Genomic DNA, 20,448 nt, shown 5'->3' on the forward strand with positions numbered 1-20,448 from the left:
CGACCTCAGCATGGCCGGAGAAGCAATGCTCGCCCGGGATCTGAACCTGGGCTGCCAGCAGGGGAGCGCGCACGCTTAACCGCTAAGCCACAGGGCCGGCCCTTTACCTAGCCTTTAAATGTTGGTTTTTGTAGAGTTCCATGGTCAGCCCTCTGCCTTCTCCCTCTGCACACAATCCCTTGCAGATTTTCTCATTGTCAGAAGCTCTGCTACCATCGTTATGGGTATGATGACCGCATCTCTGTCTCTAGCTCCCTCTTATCTTCAAATCCATCCTTCACACATCTGCCAGGCTGATGGATCTATAAAACTTAGCAGCCCATGCCACTCTGCTGATCAAAACCCTTCAGCATGCCCATCCCTTCCAGACTAAAGCTAAAGCTCTTTAATTTGGGAAAATAAATCCTTGATCAACGATGTTTTGTCTAATTCTCCAGCCTTATCTTTTTTTTTTCCTACTTGAGCTTTAAACTCCGCCAGCACCAATTGCTTATATTTACTCTACATATGATATATATTTATTCATTGATTTATTTTTATTTTTATTTGTATTTATGTATACTTTTTTTTTGCCATCTTGTCTTCATTCTTGCTTCTCCCTCAATATGGTGTTCTCTCTCTCCACTTGGTTAACTTCTGCCACCTGCTGAGGTAGCCTGTCTTGGCTCTGAATTAATGACCTCATCTCAGTGTTCTCATAATACTCTGTGCATGTCTTTGTCGCACAACACATTGTTTGACAGTTATCTGCTTCCCTCACGATGCTGGGAGCATCCTGAGGGTAGCAACTCTATCCTATTCATCTTTGTATCCTTAGCGTCTAGCATGTGCTTATAGAACAGTCAAATAAATGAGGAAGCAGTGAAGGTGAAAGGCAAACGCTCATGGAAAATGTCTTTGTACTTCAGTGTCATTTTTTAGCCACTGAGTAATTCCAGTTCACCACGTGTCAGATGCTTTTTGTTACCAGTTCTAATACTCAGATCCTAATCAGATACTGTCCGAGATAGACATACCTCTGCTGTGTGGATGGGGCTGCTTTGTGACCTCAAGAAATCCTTCAGTTTTAGAGAAAAAAAGCTTAGCTTTCTGGTCCAAGACCTACAGGTAGATGATCCTTTCTGGAAGTAAAAACATGCCATATTTGTGATGTTGCTTACTTCATCTTTCTAAAGAATTCCCTGAGGAACCTCCAGCAGTTTACTTTCTAGCTGGACAGGATGGTCAAATAGATTTTTCTCTTAACTCTTTTCAACCTACGTATTCACGGGACCCACATATTTTCTACCTACGTATTCTATTGGGACCCACAGATTCATGCAAAGAGGCACAACCATATTTGTTTATGAAACCAAAGAGGGTTAACAGCCTTCTCCAGTACATTAACTCCTGGCATTGTTTGATTTCTGTTAGTTGTGAAGATAAGGCTGCTATTATAATAGGATAGAGAGACATAATGTTGTCTTCCATTTTAAACTCCAAGGAAAAGTGTCCTGTAAGAATCGCATTATATTTGGGGATCTCAGACAGCTAATAAGCTCAGCTTGTCAAGAAGAAAAAAGGTTTTTTTTACTAGAAGTATCATCCATAGAGTGTAGTTTAGCCATATGTGGACTGGCTGGCCTTATCTGTGCACATGTCTTTCATTATACATCTGTGCTAATAGCACAAAGTAAATCTTTTAAATAAAACAATAAATTCCCTGGATATATAATAAAGAAAGTGTGGTATCCAGGTTCCTTACGTATATTTTGGAAAAAAAAGTTTTGTCTGCCATACACATAGCATGGCGGTAGCTATAGAATATTGGTGTTTTAGCCAAATTTCACATGTAATATATAGTCTAAGAACCCAAATATTGACCTTGGAAGTTGTTTCCTAGCTCTAAATATAAACAAGATGGTTAATTGATCTGTGTCATCCCTTCTAGAATACAGATACTGACTGTTGAGTGCAGCTGAGGAAATGCCTGCAGGCTACAGACCTATTGGAGAGGATGTTGGCTCTTAACATCACTGTAACCTTTCTGCTGCCTCTGTAATGCAGCTCCTTCTCTTTAGCTTACTGAGCCTCTCTTTATGGAAAAATCTTTGCATGAGGAAAGGACAGACATCTCAACAGGGTGCACTAGAAAAAAATCTGAATTCATGTGGCAACAAGTTTTTCCAGAAAGTCTCGAGGGGATTATTATTCTGAGTTTCAATTAATGCTGATCTCAGCTGAAATAATTTGCACTTGTATGTAATTTGTGTTTCAATACACATGTAGTTGACGGGAGCTGTCTAGATACATCAGATTTTACACATTCTGTCAGTAAATCAAAGATTTGAATGTGAAAGGCAGTACCCAGGGGCCCAGTGTGGGTGTGTAGCATTCCCCAGCAGATTAAGGACCAACAGATCAATGCGAAGTTACAGACATATATCAAAAACAAGCCCTTCTGTGACAGGTATACCCTCACTTCAGGACTGTACAGGTCTGCGGGAAATCTTTGCCTATTTTTTTTTCTGGTAGAGAATTGGCAGAAGAGGGTCTTGTGCCATGACTCCAATGAGAAGTATAGAAACTTTTCATTCAGCATTGGCTTTCAGGTGTTATCATTTGGGATAGAACAAAGCCATGGGCGTTCTGAGTTAATTCATTTGTAATTACATGGCTCTTAAGAGGGTGGAAATATTTCCCCAAACATGTACCCTATGCATTGGCAACATAGAAGCCAACAGAGGAGTCACAGCAAAAAAGACCAGGACCTTGGTCAGTGTTGTTGGCTGAGTCATCCCTGCTGGCATGTCCTCTCCTGCCCCTGCCCATCCATGCCCACCTTCTCAGGCTCTTGGCAGGGGTGTTGGCCCTGATCCTGAGATGTATGGCACACCACCTCTGTGTGGACATGGTGAAGGGCTGAAGAATCTCCAGAAAGATAGGGCGACATTTTCGTTCAGATTATGTCTTCTCCAGCCAGGTATATAAAGCTCAGCACTTGCAAACTGGACAGTCTGTCCTGCCAACGTCTTCACTCTGTTACAGGGAGCTTTCCTCTAGGCTACTGTCCAGGCGATGAAGCAGCTTCTCTCCAATCCTATTTCTAGCCGTCTCTCAGTTGCAAAAGCCCAAATATTGTGCATTGGAGTTGAGTAGCTAACATATGACTGGTTTTTGGAAAACTGTTCTGCAAATTGCTGTCCCAGACAGTAAGATCTAATACATAATGCTCATAGCTGTAGTAATCCAATAAGCGAGGTTTTCTTGGAGGGAGGCCGATCCTCCTTTTCCTTGCACGGGATGTGTTCCGGGCTGCATGGTGAACTTCATTGCATGGTTAGATGTAGCACTTTGCTAGAATCTCTGTTTATAGTCTAATCAATGTTGTAAAGGGTACCAAAGTTTTAAGAATGTGGTTGTTTCAGTGTTGTGGTAACTCAAAAAAATGTGTTAGGGAGGCATTAGGATGGAAAATATTCCTGATATAGCAAGAGAATCCAAGGAAATACAATTTCATTGCCTGGACTCTCTAGCACGTGAGGCATCGACGTGACTTGCTAACTAGAATCACCAGCCAGTAGAATGTCAACCTCAAACCAGGTGGCTGCTGGCCTTAAAAGCCCAGCCTACTTGGAAAGGATATATTGAAATTTTTTTCCATCCCCAAACCCCACTCCAGCTGTTGCATTTTTTGCCAGTAATAGTTCATTGTCATCACCTAAATCTCATGCTCTCTGCCTACATACAGACCCCAGGTAACAGAGTTTGTGATTTTATCCATTAAGGTTGTTCTGTGAGGACAGAGGCCTGAACATCTTGAGCTCCATAGCTTTCCCAGAGGAATGTTCATCACTGGCAGGCTCATTACAGTCTAACCCTAATAGGGTTCCTTAATGCAGCTGTATTCAAGTATTATTAAAATCACGGGGTCGCTTGAATTCTGTCTCCAGTACATGCAGAGGAAGAGGAGATGTGGAGTATCTTAAGGATAAGGAAGAGAGGGATACCTTTCTCCATAAACTTGTGGGTGGGATGTATGATGATAACTCTCTGCCTGGCCAGGTTTGGGTAACAAACAGAGATGCCTGACAGGGAACTGGTGCCCTGAAATCTCAGTGCAACAATTTCCCAACTTTGTTTTGAGAATTCCAAGAGATTTTTTAAATGTGTAAGGAGTGCCAAGACGTTGGCTAGGTACCAGGAAAACAGAGGAAAATGAGACAAACATCCTGCCTCCAAAATGTGCACAGTTTGATGGGGGAGTTCGTGATAGATTTTCACCAGGCAGATGAGAAGGAGAAATACAATTGGAGCAGATAGAATAATATTTGCAGTGTCAAGAAGGCAGGGCTGGGGTGGTGTGTTTGAGGAATTACAAGCACCTCCGTGTGAATGGAGAACAGAGCTGGGGTTATAGGAGGTGAACCGTAGAGGTAGGCAGGGGCTACATCCGGAAGGCCTTTGTAAGCTGTGATACGGATCTTGGGTTTCATCTTGTGAGTGTGTGATAGGGAGCTATTCGAAGCACTAGCAAGAGTGAAATTTGTTCACATAATTCTTGAGCCCTCATGGAGAGGAAAAAAATGTTTTGCTTTTTCATACATGTCTGGAGCTGCTGGGAAGCTATTGCAACCATGGAATATGTTGAGGATGTGAATTGTGGCAGCTGCTGTGGGCTGAGAACAGGACAGGGTTAAGGAGTGTTTGGGTAATGCCGTGGGAAGGTTTGGATGATCAGTGGAGGTAGGGAGAAAGAATAATAAGGGTGATTAAAGGGATATTTCTTTCTGCCTTGATGAAATCATGCTGGCATCTACTCAAAAGGGAATATAGTGCCCCCTAGAGTTGTGCAGTGCAAACCTGTGCAACAACACACAGCAACAGTGGGAGCCAGGCTGCAGTTTGGTCTCCAAACTTTGTAGCAGTCAAAGCCGAGAGAAAAAATACAGTCAGTTACTAGGGTCACATTATTAAAAGGTATAATAAAACAAAAACTCTAAAATGCTGTAAGTTATCAAATGTAACAAATGTACATTATTACTGTGATAGTCAAATCTGCCTTCCGCTGGAGGAGCCAGGATGCTGTCTTCCAGCACTCCTGAGTGTGCCGAAGCCCCACGGAGCCTGGCGGTCCCCCTCTCCATGGCCTCTGTCCATAGAGAGTGAGGACGCACTCCCCTCACTGGTCCTACTCAGCAAGGGGACACTGAGGACGCTGTCCCTGCCCGTGCATTGAGACCCACGTCTTAAAGATGCTCTTAGGGAGACACCGGCTGCGCTCCTTCATCATTTTCACTCACTTTCCAGTCTTCTCCTCCTTTCCCCTTTTCAGCAAAACCAAAACCTTCGTGCAAATGACTCCCTTTGGTCCTGTCTCACTAGTTTGCCCAACATGCGCAGCTTGGCCTGGACGCTAGCAGGTGCTGGGCCGAGGAGCAAGATGAAGTTGCTGTCAGGGATATTTTCTGCATTAAAAAAAATCTCAAGTTTGACGTTATTCAGATATTTACTCTCATTTTCCTAACTCTTTGTGACTGCGGGATTCTCTTTGTTTTATTGACAAGACACAAAATGTTGGAATCAGAAGGGACCCTAAAGATGACGTTGACCACTCCTGTCCTTTTACACATGAAGTAGCTGAGGCCCAGAAAAGGAAAGTGAAGTGTTCAAGGCTCTACAACCAGGTGGTGTCTCAGCCGAGTCTGGACTCAAGAGCCCTGACTGTCAGATAAGGATTTCTTCCATTACCGTGCTGCTTCCCAGGGCCTTCTTGAAATTGAATTAGAGAGAGAGAGAGAAGTGTCTCTTAGGTTTAAAGACATTAGCCCTCTCTGCTGGAAAAGTAGAATTTTCAAAACAACGTCTTTACTGCCTCCTCCAGTGGTATAGCTGCACGGCAGTGCTGTGTTATCCTCTGTGGATATAGACACGTGTACCTGCTTTACGGCACGTGGTGGGGGCCATGCTCACCCAGGGTTGCTTTTCCTGATGTTGTTCTAGAGCCTGCTTTTTCCTAAAAATGGTTAAGTTACACCCATAAGAGAACCTCGGAGCATAATGGACGTTTAATGCAGATGACTGCAGAGCTTGCAAAGGCGGCTGCTGCTCCTAAGACCTAGTAGTTGCTATTGGTTTTATACATATATTCCATAGATATAATTTGAATTTTTGGAAAAATGAGCTGTGCTATCAACTTTGGAAAAAAGCATCCTGCTTGTATATGCCGTAGTGGTATCGCGTAGAAATTGGTCAGGAAACTGTATTGATCTAGAAATATTAAATTTCTCCCCTGTTTTTACTTTTTAAAAGCACCGTATTAAATATGCGCATGGGCTGATTACAGCAATGAAGAAAATATTCTTTTTTCAGAAAAGCATTCGTGTATCCTTGCACTGCGTCTCGGGAGGAGGAGGGTGTCTGCAGAGTGCACGGGATCTGTGGAGGCCAGGCCGCCTGGCCCCCATGACAGGAGGTTTGCTAGGCAACCAAAGCGAACTCTCAAACAAGCCTAGATATTCCTGCCTGGCCTGTTGCCATCCTCCAAGAAGGCAAGCAGGCACAGTAAATTAGATCGGGACCAGAATGGTTGACGTGTTAGCCTGTTAAGAAGTGTTGCTATTTCATGGCAAGAGGTTTGTTTGTACCGAACTAATCAGTCCATGTACGGGTGTATTAGCTAATTGGTCAGGATCAAAACTTATAAAAAGCATTTGGAAAACAGTCATCTGTGATTACATGGCAGGAAAAAAACCCTTAGGATGAAGTCAAAAGTGTTGATCTTTGAGAAAATTTGCCACCCTGTGTATAAATTTGCACGGGAAGAAATACATTGAAACTATGTCCTTCTATAGTAAACTTAGAAAAGCTTCTCCGAGCAAGAAAAAACAGATGGCCTAGGTCTTATTAGGTCATAACTCATACTTTGAGCCTTGAAAATCCAGACCAGTTCCAACGATATCCAAACGTTAGCAGTGACATTTCTTTAGAAAGATTAGACCTTACTCAAAAAGTCTCAGATCATTACAAAAGAGATGCTTTTTCTTTAACCTTCTATTATTTGTTCCTTTATTTTATAAATGTCTGGTGAAGGAGATTAGCCTATTTATTAGAGTGAAGCAAACTGCTTACACCTAGTTACCCTGGGATACTGTGAGGCAAAGTTTGACTACGTTGTATTTTTATATTTATATACTTATATATAAATACACAGTAAAACGTAAAGCAACTTTAAAAGCCTTGGGGTAATGAGCTGCTTCTTGTTCACGAAGCAAGCCGCATTCCACAGCAATGTGCTCTTGTCCTGTACCGTACTTGCCTGATTATAGTGCTTAAAATATTGTAGTAGACACTTGTTTAATTAAGGGTTTTCCGTAGAAGATTATAAGCTCTGTGAGGAAGGAAGAAGGAACTGTGTCTGTTTTATTCACTGTTTCTTTGCCAGCACTTAAGAAAGCTCCTGGTCCCTGGCCATATAAAGAAAAAACAAAAGAAGGAAGAGGTAAAGATAGAAGGAAGGGAGGACTAGAAAGAAAGAAAGGAGAAAGGGAAGGAGGGCAGGATGGAGGGGGAGGGAGAGGAAGAGGAAGAGCCGAAGCAAAACAGAAAGCCAGGTGCATAAGGCCTGGGGATAAGGGACAGCGTGGTGACTAGTGTGAACAGTGCCGAATTGTATATTTGAAGGTTGCTGAGAGAGCAGATCTTCCAAGTTCTCATCACAAGACAAATAAATTTGTAACTATGCGAAGTGATGGATGTTAACTAGACTTGCGGTACTCATTTTGCAATATACACAATCATCGTGTTGTACACCTAAAGCTAATATGATGTTATATGTCAATTATATCTCAACAAAACTGGAAGGGGAAAAAAAGAACAGATGCATACAGGCAAAAAAAAAGCCAGTCCAGTGGCTGTTTTTTATTTGCTGTAAAAATAAGGAACTGGGCAACTCTTTGGACCATTTTAAAATTTAGATGAATGTTTTTAGGTTTGCATGGGTAGTAACTGAATTGTTTATACCTCCTAAATTATATCGCCATAAAGAATTCAGAATGTCTTCTAAGAAAATCAGGTAGCCTCTCAAAGTTTTAAAATCAAGAGGTTTCTAATCTCATTTTGGCTAATTATGTAGGGGAAAATAAGAAATATATTTGGTTATATTTCCTAAGTAACAAGGAGCCGGCTTTTAATATTTTTCGTGTGTGTGAGAGGAAGATTTGCCCTGAGCTAACATCTGATGCCAATCCTCCTCTTTTTGCTGAGGAAGACTGGCCCTGGGATAACATCTGTGCCCATCTTCCTCCAATTTTATATGGGATGCCTGCGACAGCATGGCTTGATAAGCGGTGCATCGGTCCGTGCCCAGGATCTGAACCTGCGAACCATGGGCCACTGAAGTAGAGCTCGTGAACTTAACTGCTGTGCCACTGGGCCAGCCCTGGCTTTTAATTTTTAATAGAAGAATTTATACTTCATTTCTTCTTCAATTGAACCCTGCCCTTCACTTTAGCCAAATGATTTCTTCAAATCTTCATTTATTTTTGTTTGTACAAATAGAGTCTTTCAATTATCTCCCAAGAGTCTACAGAATTGAGATAATTTTTCACTAAATTAACTATAATGGAAAGTTCCAAAAAGTACAAGTGTACTTTTTAAAATAAAAATATATAATGATTAGCATAACTTATAGATAGATTGATCTGAATTAAGTCAAATTCCATTAATTAGAGCCCTCAATCAACTGATTTATCATGGATGCGTATAGTTTGTTTCTGATTTATTTATTTTCTGCATTCTGTTTATAGAAGAAAAGGCAAAGGACTAAGCAAGTGGATGGTATAATTTAGTGAAAAAAATTACATCTTCAATATTTTATTGTTGGAATAGATGTTTATGATGATAATCCTTTAGATTAACGTTCATAATGACCCTGTAGGGTTGCAACTAAGGATTTACCGAGAACCTGTTGTGTATATAACATTGTATTAGGCATTCAAGTAGAGACAATAGAAATGGGGCATACATGTGTTAACAATAATTAAACATGTATCAAGCATTTCTCATGTGCCAGGAGCAAGGCTAAAGCTTGATCTGCATTGCCTCTTTTAATCCACACAGAAGTCCTACGAGGAAGATACTATATTTTTTTTCCCATTTTATACATCTTGAAGCTAGTAGAGAAAACAAGTACCTTGGAATAGATCACATAGCTCAAATTTCCACGTAAACTTGACCTTGGGCTTTTCATCCCTTGCTCTAGTTATGATATTTTAGTACTTCCTTCCCACCTCTACTTTTCAACTGTGTTGTGCATACTTCCGTTACAATATTTATGTAGTATATGGGAATAATGTGTAGCTTTTTTATAAAAGAAACTTTGTCTTTCTTATTAGAACACAAGCTCCTTTTTTTTTTTTTAATTTTTATTTATTTATTTATTTTCCCCCAAAGCCCCAGTAGATAGTTGTATGTCATAGCTGCACATCCTTCTAGTTGCTGTATGTGGGACGCGGCCTCAGCGTGGCCGGAGAAGCAGTGCGTCCGTGCGCGCCCGGTATCCGAACCCGGGCCGCCAGCAGTGGAGTGCGCACACTTAACCGCTAAGCCATGGGGCCGGCCCAGAACACAAGCTCCTTGATGTCATGGTACAGGACTTTTTCACATTGGTAGCAAAGGGCCTACCACAGTGCCTGTCATCTAGTAGGAATTCAATCAATATTTACCGAATACATGAGTGGTTGTGTTTGGGTTTCTCACCTTCATTAGATTATGACTACCTTGAGGATAGGGACGTATCTGTATCCAACTTATGAATTCTTACCCATGGTGATGCCTCAAATTAATATTTACTGAGTTGAGTTAAGGGTTAAAATGGGTGTTACATGCAATAAGCATTTTATTGTGATGAAGAATATTCAATTATATCTATGACTGTGTTAACTAAGATATGAGAAGACTATCACATCTTATGCAGATATTCAAAAGGGTAGATACAATATCTTTAGCACCTTCCAATTTAAAAAGGACATCGTTTGTTGGATTCTCTCAATAAACCTGAGAAATTAAGAATTCAGAAGTAAGGAAATTGACCATTGGAGAGTTTATGCCTTGTCCACATTCACAGACCTGGGAGAGAAACATAGGTCTTCTGACTGCTAGTTTGGGTCTTTGCTATGATATTAAACTATTACACAGCTAACATTTCAATTTGTGAGAACACTTAATCCCCGAAGCATCCAGGATCATTAGGCTATTCTTGCTTTTAATGTTTTTTGAACACTTACAAGATGGTAGACTCCATTGTGAAAAATTTTATACACTGTGCTGTACTGACAAAAAGCTTGACTCTGTCTAGAAGGGGAAAAAAGCAATTCTATACTGAAATGAATCCATGCCACTCCTTTATAATCTAAACTGTACAAGAATCCAGCTTTGCTGCATAGATCGGAAATAACAGGCAGCAAGTGAGGCATAAATTATGTAAGCAAATCAGTGGGCTCCTAGATTCTCAGGAACCAGCTCTACACCCAATCTGTTACTACCACTTGTATACTGTGGATCTTTTTCCATTCGTTTGGCTCATTGAATCAAGAGCTCTTCAGTTGGGATTGCCAACAAACGGCTCAGGCTTGTATGGAATGCCTAGTATAGGGCCAGTCTTACACATAATTTAAAAATCAGCAAATATTTGTTTATTTCCTGGGTGAAAACTCCTTACTACATCAGTCATTAATTTGAATTTAGTGAGTTACAGTTTTTTTCCTGAATTAAGCAATTGTCACTGCTCAAAATTTCTACATTTTTAAAAACCACTCTGTTTCTATTCCCATGTTGAAAGGTGTGAATTTAGCACAGTGAAGCATAAGCAGTGTGCCAGCTGTTAAAACCATTTGATCTTGCAGTTATCCACAACCTTGTAATCTTTTCCCTCAGCAGGTATCTTTTTTCTGACCCAAATGGTGCAGTTTCCAAGCAGACTCCTAATAATATGCTTCCAACTATTTATAAAAGTTTTCACTTCAAAAATCCCAGGGTGTTTGAAAATAGATGAGAGCGTTTTCTTTGACCTACTTGTGTTCTGAGTTAGAGGCCGGTGACCACACCAGGAATAAGGCAGTGTTTAAGGTGGGATTCAAAGAAGAGTCTGGTTTAGAAAAAGAAATGCTCTGAAAAACTTCCTGTCCCTGCCTTTGGAAATATAGCTGAGTTTTGAGCTTGTAAACGTGTTTGTATCTGACTTGTTATCGTTAATAAAAGAAGACATTTTATTCTTTGAAAGTGAACATCTTGAAGCAATTTACCTTCTGCTAGTTATAAAATTTAAGTTGCCTCAAATGGTTCTTGCTTACTTTAGCCAATAAACACCTAGATTTCAGGCACTATCAATAATCAAATATTCCATCCTGGTTACATAAGAAACCTCCACGGGAACTGGGCATAGACCTTATTTAGGGTTAGTGTTTGCCATAAAATGGTGTTTTGTGTGTCAACATTCAGTTGAAATGTAAGAACACCTGTGTAAGAATTTGTTTTCTGCAATTTAAAACCTGAAATGTTAAATAACCATTGTTAATGAAAGTGGTAGACAGGTGCATGATAGTTCATTGGCACCATCATATTGGGACAAGAACCCATCTTTCTGGAGTGTCCCTTACAAGTTTTCCAAGGACCTATTGTGTGGTCTCTGCAACAACAGTCCTCACTTCTCTGTGTCCGGCTGCAGGAGTCTCGTCGGTGAAGAGTGATGATGTGAGGACACCTGCTCTACCCTGAAAGTCCACAATTTTTGTTTTAAACCAGAACTTACTAAAATCCATTTTTATAAGAAGAACACTGAGTAAAAGCACATAAAAATAATTTTCAAGGGAAAGAGATAAGTGAAAACATTTTCTCTCAACGCAGAAAAAGAAAATAAGTTTTGGATTTTCTTGTCTTTGAATTCAAACTCAAAGGAAAGTCTTACTACTTTCCTTTACTAATATGCTGGCAAAACAATGTTTATTATGGGTTTCCAAAGCTGGAATCTGTCAAGTTCAACAAAAGAGGAACAAGGTAGTTCCTTTAAGTAGTGTTATGTAGGGTAGTGCATCCTGGGCTTTTTATTGCAATACCACACGTAGGAAAGGAAAATATTTCGATTGCATTTTGCGTAAACAGACAAGGCTGCTCCTGGCCAGTCTTGGACTGTCTGGGGCTCTGCGCAGCTGCCTTGAGGACTGAAGGAAAAAAAATCAGTATCTCAACACACTAGCGGACCACAGCCAGAGCTGGGAAGGTCCTGTCCTGGAGGCGAGGTTGATGCTAATATTTGCGCTCAGTGTATGTCTGTGATTTTCACTTTTCATTTTTCAGTTTACACATAGGCACAGATAAGTAAAATCTGAACCCAACTGAGGATGACCTGTTGATGTGAGTCAAAAAACGAATTCTATAGAATCAAAATATGAAAGATTGGAAAACAGCATGCAAAATAGTTTATGGTTATTAAAGTTCTAGTGTTGAGAAGTTACCAAACTTCAAGCAAATCAAGAAATTATTTAAGCATTTAATATGGTCAATTCACAAGGTCGTTAACCCTGTAGGATTTCTGCATTGATCGTAACTGCTTTTTTTTCATTGACAGTAGCCCTGCAAGGAGGAAGAAGGATTAAGTTTACGCATGCAGGATGAAAAGTTTTCTGTAAAACTGTTTTAGATCTATTTTAAATCCTTAGTAAATTTTTAGTTCCAATGGTAGTTAACATTGTTTGTTCTGAAGGAGATACTAATGGTTATGGAAACCAGATTTTGACATAAATTGAGTTTATATGATTCGGAGATCAGTATTAGGGAAATCTCTTGGCTGCTATTGGATCTCTGAATGCAAAGTGCAGCGGGTAGAATCAGAGTTAGGAATCATTTGTTTGCATGCATAGAAAACATACGCGAACTGCTTAAAGCAAAAAGAGACTTCATTGGCTCATGTAATTGAAAAATCCATTAGGAGAACTGGTTTTAGGTATGGCTTGATCTGCTGGTGTCCATGATGTAACCAGGTCCAGGTCTTTCTCTCTTCAGTTCTTTTCTTGGTTTCTAGGCAGGATCTCCCTTTGTGGTCCTAAGATGACTGACAGTTATTGCAGAGGCGACGTGCTTCCCTATCCATAGCAGGTGGGAAGAAAGCATATTTGTCCCAGAACTCCCAAGACATCAGACTAGATTGTCACACGCTTACCCCGACCCAATCTCTGTGGCCAGAGAAATGGGATGTGCTAATTACCTAGCCTTGCTTCAAACCCCTCCCTCGCAATCAATCCCCACTGTGATGCCAATGAACTTCACAAATCATGAGATGGAAATTTGTGGCTGTTAGAATGGTGAGAATGGATGCTGAAGACATAACCGATGACACGATGAATCTTAGAAATAGAGCTCTTTAGCCAAATGCCTTTCTGACTGATCAAACTTTGTAAAGCGTTAATGCAAAATAGTCATTTAGTCTCTGCAGGTAGCACTTGTGACAGTGAGCCACCGTACCCTGGTTCATTTCTGAACAATTCTGTTGGAAAAGGCCTTCTTTACGTTGAGCATCAGTTTGCTTCCCCTTGTTCTTCATCCGTTGGGCCTTGCTTTGGCCCTGGGGGCCACAAAAAGTGAATTCAATTCTTCTTCCACATCGCAGGCTTCCTAATAGATGTGAAAATAGTTAAGATAGTCACCTTTAGTCTCTCTTTTCCAGGCTTAACACCCCACATTCTCTCATCTGTTGTTGATGTTGAAAGGTTTAAAACACCTCACTCTTTTGGTCTCTCTTCTTAGTAGGAATTCTGGCTAATCAATTCCACACTCAGACACACAGTTCCATATACTGACGTGGAGACTCCCAATGTGGCCATTGGGAGGGGGTTTATTGCCGTATGTGTGAGCAGAAAGACACTGAGGAAAACGAGGCTAAATCTTGTGGAGAATAACTTTAACAGTAGTCTGTAGAAGAAGCCAGTCTCGGAACTGATTTCCTCAACTAAAATATCCACAGCCAGAACGTGTGCAAAAAATATGTTTGGGAACATGATCTCTTTATTCTCTAACCATTAATATTGGGCTTAATTACTTATTTTTTTGTTGGAGGCTTGATATTTAACTTTTTAAATGTTATGAACTATTAATATTTCAATAAGTGCCTAATAATATATATTATTAATATATAGTATTTATTTGTGACTTATTTTATATATATATATATATATACTGTTTTGTTTTTAAAGAGCTTTTTGTTTTCTTTTATAAAAATGAGAGAGAAAGTATTACTTCAAAATGATTGGTGAGATTCTACTTGTATTTGAACTCTCAGTTCTCTAACTATGCGTGTTCTCCAGCAGAATGACAACCTCCCAGGATTCACAACTTGAAGCATTGTGGGGGACATTTGACAAATGGTCCCACAGCTGTTCCCTGGGGGTAGACAGCTTTCTTCCACCTCTCTCTCCCCCTCCCCCACCTATCCCATTGGTACCACCTAGAAACACTGAGGAAATTTAGTTACACTTACAACCTGACATCACTAAGTAGTAACTATTAGGTCTGTAGTCTCCCTCTCTTCTCTCTTTCATGAGATATTTACACTGGTATTAACTCTGAAAGGGTGTTAACTGATCCCCGTCAGACATAGGAGAAGTGGGAAGGAGTTGAGCCTTGATTTAATTAATGAAAGCTTCTGTGAGGTATCTGGAACTCCTTCCTCTTCATCCAGTCCACCACCGGGTCTTGTAAATCTATTTCCACAATACATCTCAAGCACATTCTCTTCCTTGCAACTTCGCTGCCCCTGCTAGTCAAGCTTCATCGTCAGCCCCTTGGGGCTCCTGCAACAGCCTCCAATCTGCTCTCTTCCCATCCTCCGGTCCATTTTCCAAACAGCAGACAGATGACTCTAAAATGCAAATAGGCTCATGGTTCTCTTTACTCAAAATTCTTCAATCGCTTTTCGCTGCACTTAGGATGAATACAAATTCCCTCACATGGTCTGCGAGGTCTGCCTACATGTCTGAGCCCATCTCCCTCCATCCTCTCTGTTACTCAATACATTCCAAATACTCATTTTCTTGCAGTTCTATTACTGGAATAAGCTCTTTTCTGCCTTGGGGCCTTTGCATATGCCCTCTACGCTGCTAGGAACACTCTCTGTCTCTCTGCCTGGCTACCTCCTACTAACCATTAGCTCTCAGCCCAAGGGTCATTAGCTCTCCATTCTTCCCTGACAGCCTGATTTTAGACCCCATGTGATATTCTCTAAAAGCATTTTCCACCTTTCTTTCAGAGCGCTTGTGTGTGTGCTGTGTGAGAGTTTGAAGTCCTCCTTGACCAGTAGACCACAAACTGCAGGAGGAGTGGGTGGGCTCGCTGCTGGTCTCCGGGGGGTGATCAGACTGCCGGTTGTGACTCCTCATGCCCTCACTTGGCAGCTGTGGGGCCTTGAATAGGACTCAGCCTCAGTTTCTCCACCTCTTCAATAGAGAAAATAATATTGCCCTTTTTACAGGATGGTTGCAAGGATCAAATCACAAAATCCATGTGAAGTTCTACGTAGAGTGCCTGGCGCATACAGGTGTTTAATCTACATGGGTTATTAGCACATTATTATTGCTTTTAGGATATATGTACTGATTGTAGGCAAAAGCCACGAGGAAATGATATCAGTTTCTTGAATAATTCTAAACAATCTCTGGAAAAGTTATTGGTTTACAAGTTAGAAAAGCACTAAAAAATGTGGTTTTAACTGATAGCTTCACTGTGATTCACCCTGTTTTTTTTATTGTCAAATATTTCAATTTAGCCATGCCAATACATAATTTAATCTCTGCTTCAGAGGTCATCTTAAAATATATTGAGTTTTTAAAAAATTTGTAGAATATATGTGTAAGTACTTATTTTCAGATGTTTTGAAAAATAATTCCCCATTACTTTTTATTTTCTCCTTTGAGATTGCTAAAATGAGCATATTTCGAACACAAGGCAAACTGGCTGGGCCTCTTGTCAAAGACATTTTGTTTTTATAAACTTCAACTTTTGGAGAATAATGGTAACTTTTCTTTTTTCTCTCTCTTTTCATAATGGGATTTCCACGGGGGAGCTTTTCATCCCTTCAGCAGGGTCTATACAGTGGAAGCACTGCCTAAGGACTGCGACGGTGTATAGATTCTCACTGTCAGACACCTTCCCTTGGGTAAATATTTATGTGAAATCAGGCACAGACTTTAAAATAGCCCTAAAGAAGCTGCAGACTCTCCTTGACAACAACAACAACAAAAAAGTTTGTGTATTAATAGTTGCTTTAACAGTGTCTGGCACAGAGAAATAAAGACAAAAATATACTTTGGTCCTGTAGTATTTATAGCATTGCCAGTTTAACCATTGTGCCCTATTTAGGAATATTTTTTGAGTGAGCTTCATTTTAATGTCCAAGAACACGATCATAGGTTGGTGGCAGGGAAGCTCATGCTGACTGCAAAAGGCAACAGAATACGCTTCGGTGCTATTCCATGAAGGATGGAGAGGGAGCGCACAGTATAGAAATCTTCTTAAATTCCTGTACACCCTGACATAGAAGACCTTGATAACAATGGGGCAGCCACTTGGAAATGCTGTGTTGTGCTTAATATGCTTTTGTAGCAAACATTGTGTTTATGAGTTTGTAAATGAGAAAGGCAAGAGATTCCATTTTATAATTCCGAGTAATCATATCCACATATGGCAGCAGCTCGTTTATATGGCACTCCCATTACTAGAGGGTGAACTACTCCACATAATGCACGTGTTCTGGACAACCGGAAGTTCAGCTAAAATGTATAGTCACTGTACATTTTAAATCTTTCTAACATTTATATAACCTTCGCTCTAAAAGCTAAAAACTAAAAATAATTGCCATTGTACTCTAAATCTACTAAAAATGTACACACGCTCTCTTGACTTACTTAATAGAGTTTTACCTATCATAATTTAGCCTCGTTGGAGACTCAATGTTCTCACAAGAACATCAATTTCTGAATTGTATTAAAATTAGTGAACGTGTTGGCATTTATGCTGAAGGACACTAGACTGCCACATACAAAGCATTTTAGCTTCTTCTCTTTCACTTTTAAGCTTTCAGTGTTCCATCAGTGTGTGTGAGTATGTGTCCTCTAGTTCCATTTCTCCTCTGTTTTTAATCACCTGTGGGTGAGAAAATCTATTAGAATTTTTGCCAAAATAAGAGTAAATTGGCTTCAGGTGATTGCCCAAGGACTGTCCTATGAGTCAAGAATGCAACATGTTTTTTCATATATTCAACAAATACAAGTCGAATGCATACTAGGTGCCATTATTGGACTAGGGACACAATAGTGAGAATGGTCTCTGCCGTCAAGGGAGGCACGCGTGTGATGAGATCAATGCTGTAACCGAGGAGGAACACTTACTGCTACCTGGGGGTGGTCAGAGGAAGCACCACAAAAGTCACAATGCTTGAAGCTGGGTCTTCAGCAAAGAATCTTGATAGGATAGTTTTCAGATGAAGATAGTGATGATGGGGTGAGGCTGGGAGGAGATGGAGGAGTGAGAGAATTCCAGGCACGGGTTTCCCTCCTGCCTCTCCCATCACCCCATCTCAGTCTCCTTTGAGGGCTCTTTTTCCTCCTGGTGCCTCCTGTGCTGTCTCACTCATTGTACCTGTGGCATCTTAATTTTTAGAGGTGAGTGAGTGACAACATGGAGAGACTAATGCCATTGAAAGAAGGTTTTTATTACTTACATTTCCAGAGAGGAGGGGGCATACCGTGGCATGCAGGGCCACGTGGGGAAGCATCAGTGTCAGTCAGGGTGCAAAAAAGAGTGAGGGGAAGGCATAGGCCACAACTTTTATTGTGTTTTCCATGGGAAAGTCATAGCAGGCAAAGCAGCTTAGGACTGGCTCATTTGAGTAATTCTGGTGGGCTTTGGGGCACAGGGGTTGTCCTAGTTGTCTGGTGCCTGGACTTGGGTTGATTCTGGGCAAGGGAAATATTGGTTTGGAGGGTGAGAGTTAGATAAGGGAGGCGGTTGAGGGTATGGACTTGGGATTGGTTGGTTTGCATATGAAAGGAGTGCTCTCAGGCATGTTGCTTATTACGTTAGGAATGAACTAGCTCTGGGAGGGGCCATCTCTCTCCAGCCACCAACCCCCACCCCCAAAATGTCAAAACATTATAAAATATAGAAAATAAAAAATATGGTCAATACACTACCTTACCACAAATTGTGGTGTGGTACATATCTCACTGTGTTGTTTACGTCTCCCAAACTTGATAAATTGCAAGCTTCTTGAGAGCAGGGATCTTGTGTGTCTTGTTCACCACTGTATTCCCAGGGCCCAGCATGGTCTCTCACTTGGTAGATGCTCAGTAAATATCAGGGGAATGAAGAAATGAATGGACACCTTGCTACCTGGCATATGTGGTTAGTGTTTCACCAGGAAAGCACAGCATTTTTTTCTAAATATAGATTTTGTTATATCAATTAATGAAGTAAAATATATTTTCATTCGGTTTAAAAGTGAGAGTCTTTTCCTTTCAAGCTAAGTAAAGTTTAATCGGGCTCAGCATAATGTATATTACTTAAAACTCTATGAAGAGAACAAGTCATCTCTCTGTTCCTTATGTTAGCCAGTTGTTCTTTACCAGGAGCGATTTTGCCCTACAGGGGGACATTTGGCAATGTCTGGAGACATTTTTGATTGTCACAACTGGCATCTAGTGGATAGAGGCCAGGGATGCTGCTAAACCTCCTACAATAAACAGGACAGCCCCCACAACAAACAATAATCCAATCTAAAATGTCAATAGTGTTGATGTTGCAAAACCTCTAACCTCATGTTAGAGGAGGACGTGATTGACAAGTTTACCTAGAAAGACTTCACACAACCAACCACGCCCCCCGACGCCCTCATGAAGCGATTACAAGCTAAATAGCTGATATCCTAGAGGTAAAGACAGCAGCTCTGAGGGGAAAAGTAATCTTTAGAGAAGGACACCCAGCAGCTACAAGTGAGAGGTTCAGTATTTGAGTAGACACCATGAAAGGAAGCCTAAGTGGTTTGGGATACAGCATGACAACACTGATGGCTGGGCTTAAGATGAACACCAAAATTATAGGCTTTTTAGCTGACAGTTAAAAGGTCTGACTTTAAGTTAACATAAGTGATGTGGGGGAAGAGAACGATCATATAGAGCTTATAACTCCAAAATTGCTCTCTCTGAAATTGGGATTGTCTTCTTACGCCAGCATGCTGCTGTTGATCAAAGTGATGTGGTCACACCTTTTTGGAATTGTCCCCAGAGCTTGTGTCATGTTCTTTTGAATAACACAAGGTGTTGTAAACATTGTCCTCTAAGGTAGGAGTTTGATTTTAGGAAAAAAATCAAGTTATTTGGACCTATGTATGGTGAATAAGGAAAATCATCCGTGCTCCTAATACCCTGTTCATACAAATTGAGGACAGGCTATAAATTAAATAAATCTGACTTTAAAGGCAATTCTAAAAGGAGTTTTAGAAATGACTTGAGCTAAGTCAATATCATTGGAATAAGCCTTTCAAGGTGCCCAAGCTCATGTTGATGTGTGAGTGTCAGCAAAGCATCACTTGATAGTCATGTTGTTTTTAGTGCCACGAACATATGTGAAAGTAGCACCAAGTCTGAGTACAACTAAATTTCTGATAGAGTGAGAATGTTAGGGCAGGTCTTATTAGACTTTTTATATGTTGAAGTTTCATTTTTAAGCTGTGACACCACATTTCAAGATGTGGGAATTTCTATTACAGGCATGGAGGTCTTTATCTTTAAGTTCTTTCCTCAGATGTCAGCTTTACTTTGGCCACGTAGGCCTAATCGAGGACAGCTTTTCAGTGTCAACTCAAGTGCATGTCTAGCGTACTTGAGATAGATTGGTGTTACAACTGAAAGATTAATAAAACCACAAGTCTCCTCCCAGTAGGGTACCAACGCATCGCAATTTGCCTGGGACGGTCCCAATTTTAAAACTGAAAGTCCTGCTTCCTGGGAAACCCTTCAGTCCTCGGCAAATCAAGACAGTTACTGAACTCCCAGTTTCTTAGCTAACTCTTCTATTCTTTTTGGACTATCTACAGTGAAAACAAAACAATGGCTCCCCATAATAAATAAAGGACCAGGACATATCCATTTTGGGAGTAGCATAGCAACTCGAGTCAAACAGCAACATCTGTGAGCTGAAAGTAGGCTGAACTACTCACTAACTTTTATGCTGATTCCAACTGAAGTCAGAAGTTCTATTTTACGGGATGGCTCAGGCCATGTTTGACCAACCAATTATAATAGTAATATCAACAACAGCAATTGCAATAAAAATAATAATACAATTTTATAGGAAGTTTTATCCATCTTGCTTATCATATTTGTTTTGGTTCTTTTTTTTTTTTCTTATTCAGCCTGAGCTAAG

The 20,448-nt window shown here is 40.5% G+C and overlaps 1 protein-coding gene across 1 annotated transcript in view; it reads left to right on the forward strand.

Annotated features, from left to right (window-relative positions):
- The window catches only part of SYNPO2 (synaptopodin 2), a 161,531-nt gene that overhangs the window by 30,025 nt on the left and 111,058 nt on the right, over positions 1–20,448 (forward strand). The window lies entirely within an intron of this gene.

Source organism: Diceros bicornis, chromosome 11 (assembly GCF_020826845.1).
Source record: "Diceros bicornis minor isolate mBicDic1 chromosome 11, mDicBic1.mat.cur, whole genome shotgun sequence".
NCBI classification, from domain to species: Eukaryota; Metazoa; Chordata; class Mammalia; order Perissodactyla; family Rhinocerotidae; genus Diceros; species Diceros bicornis.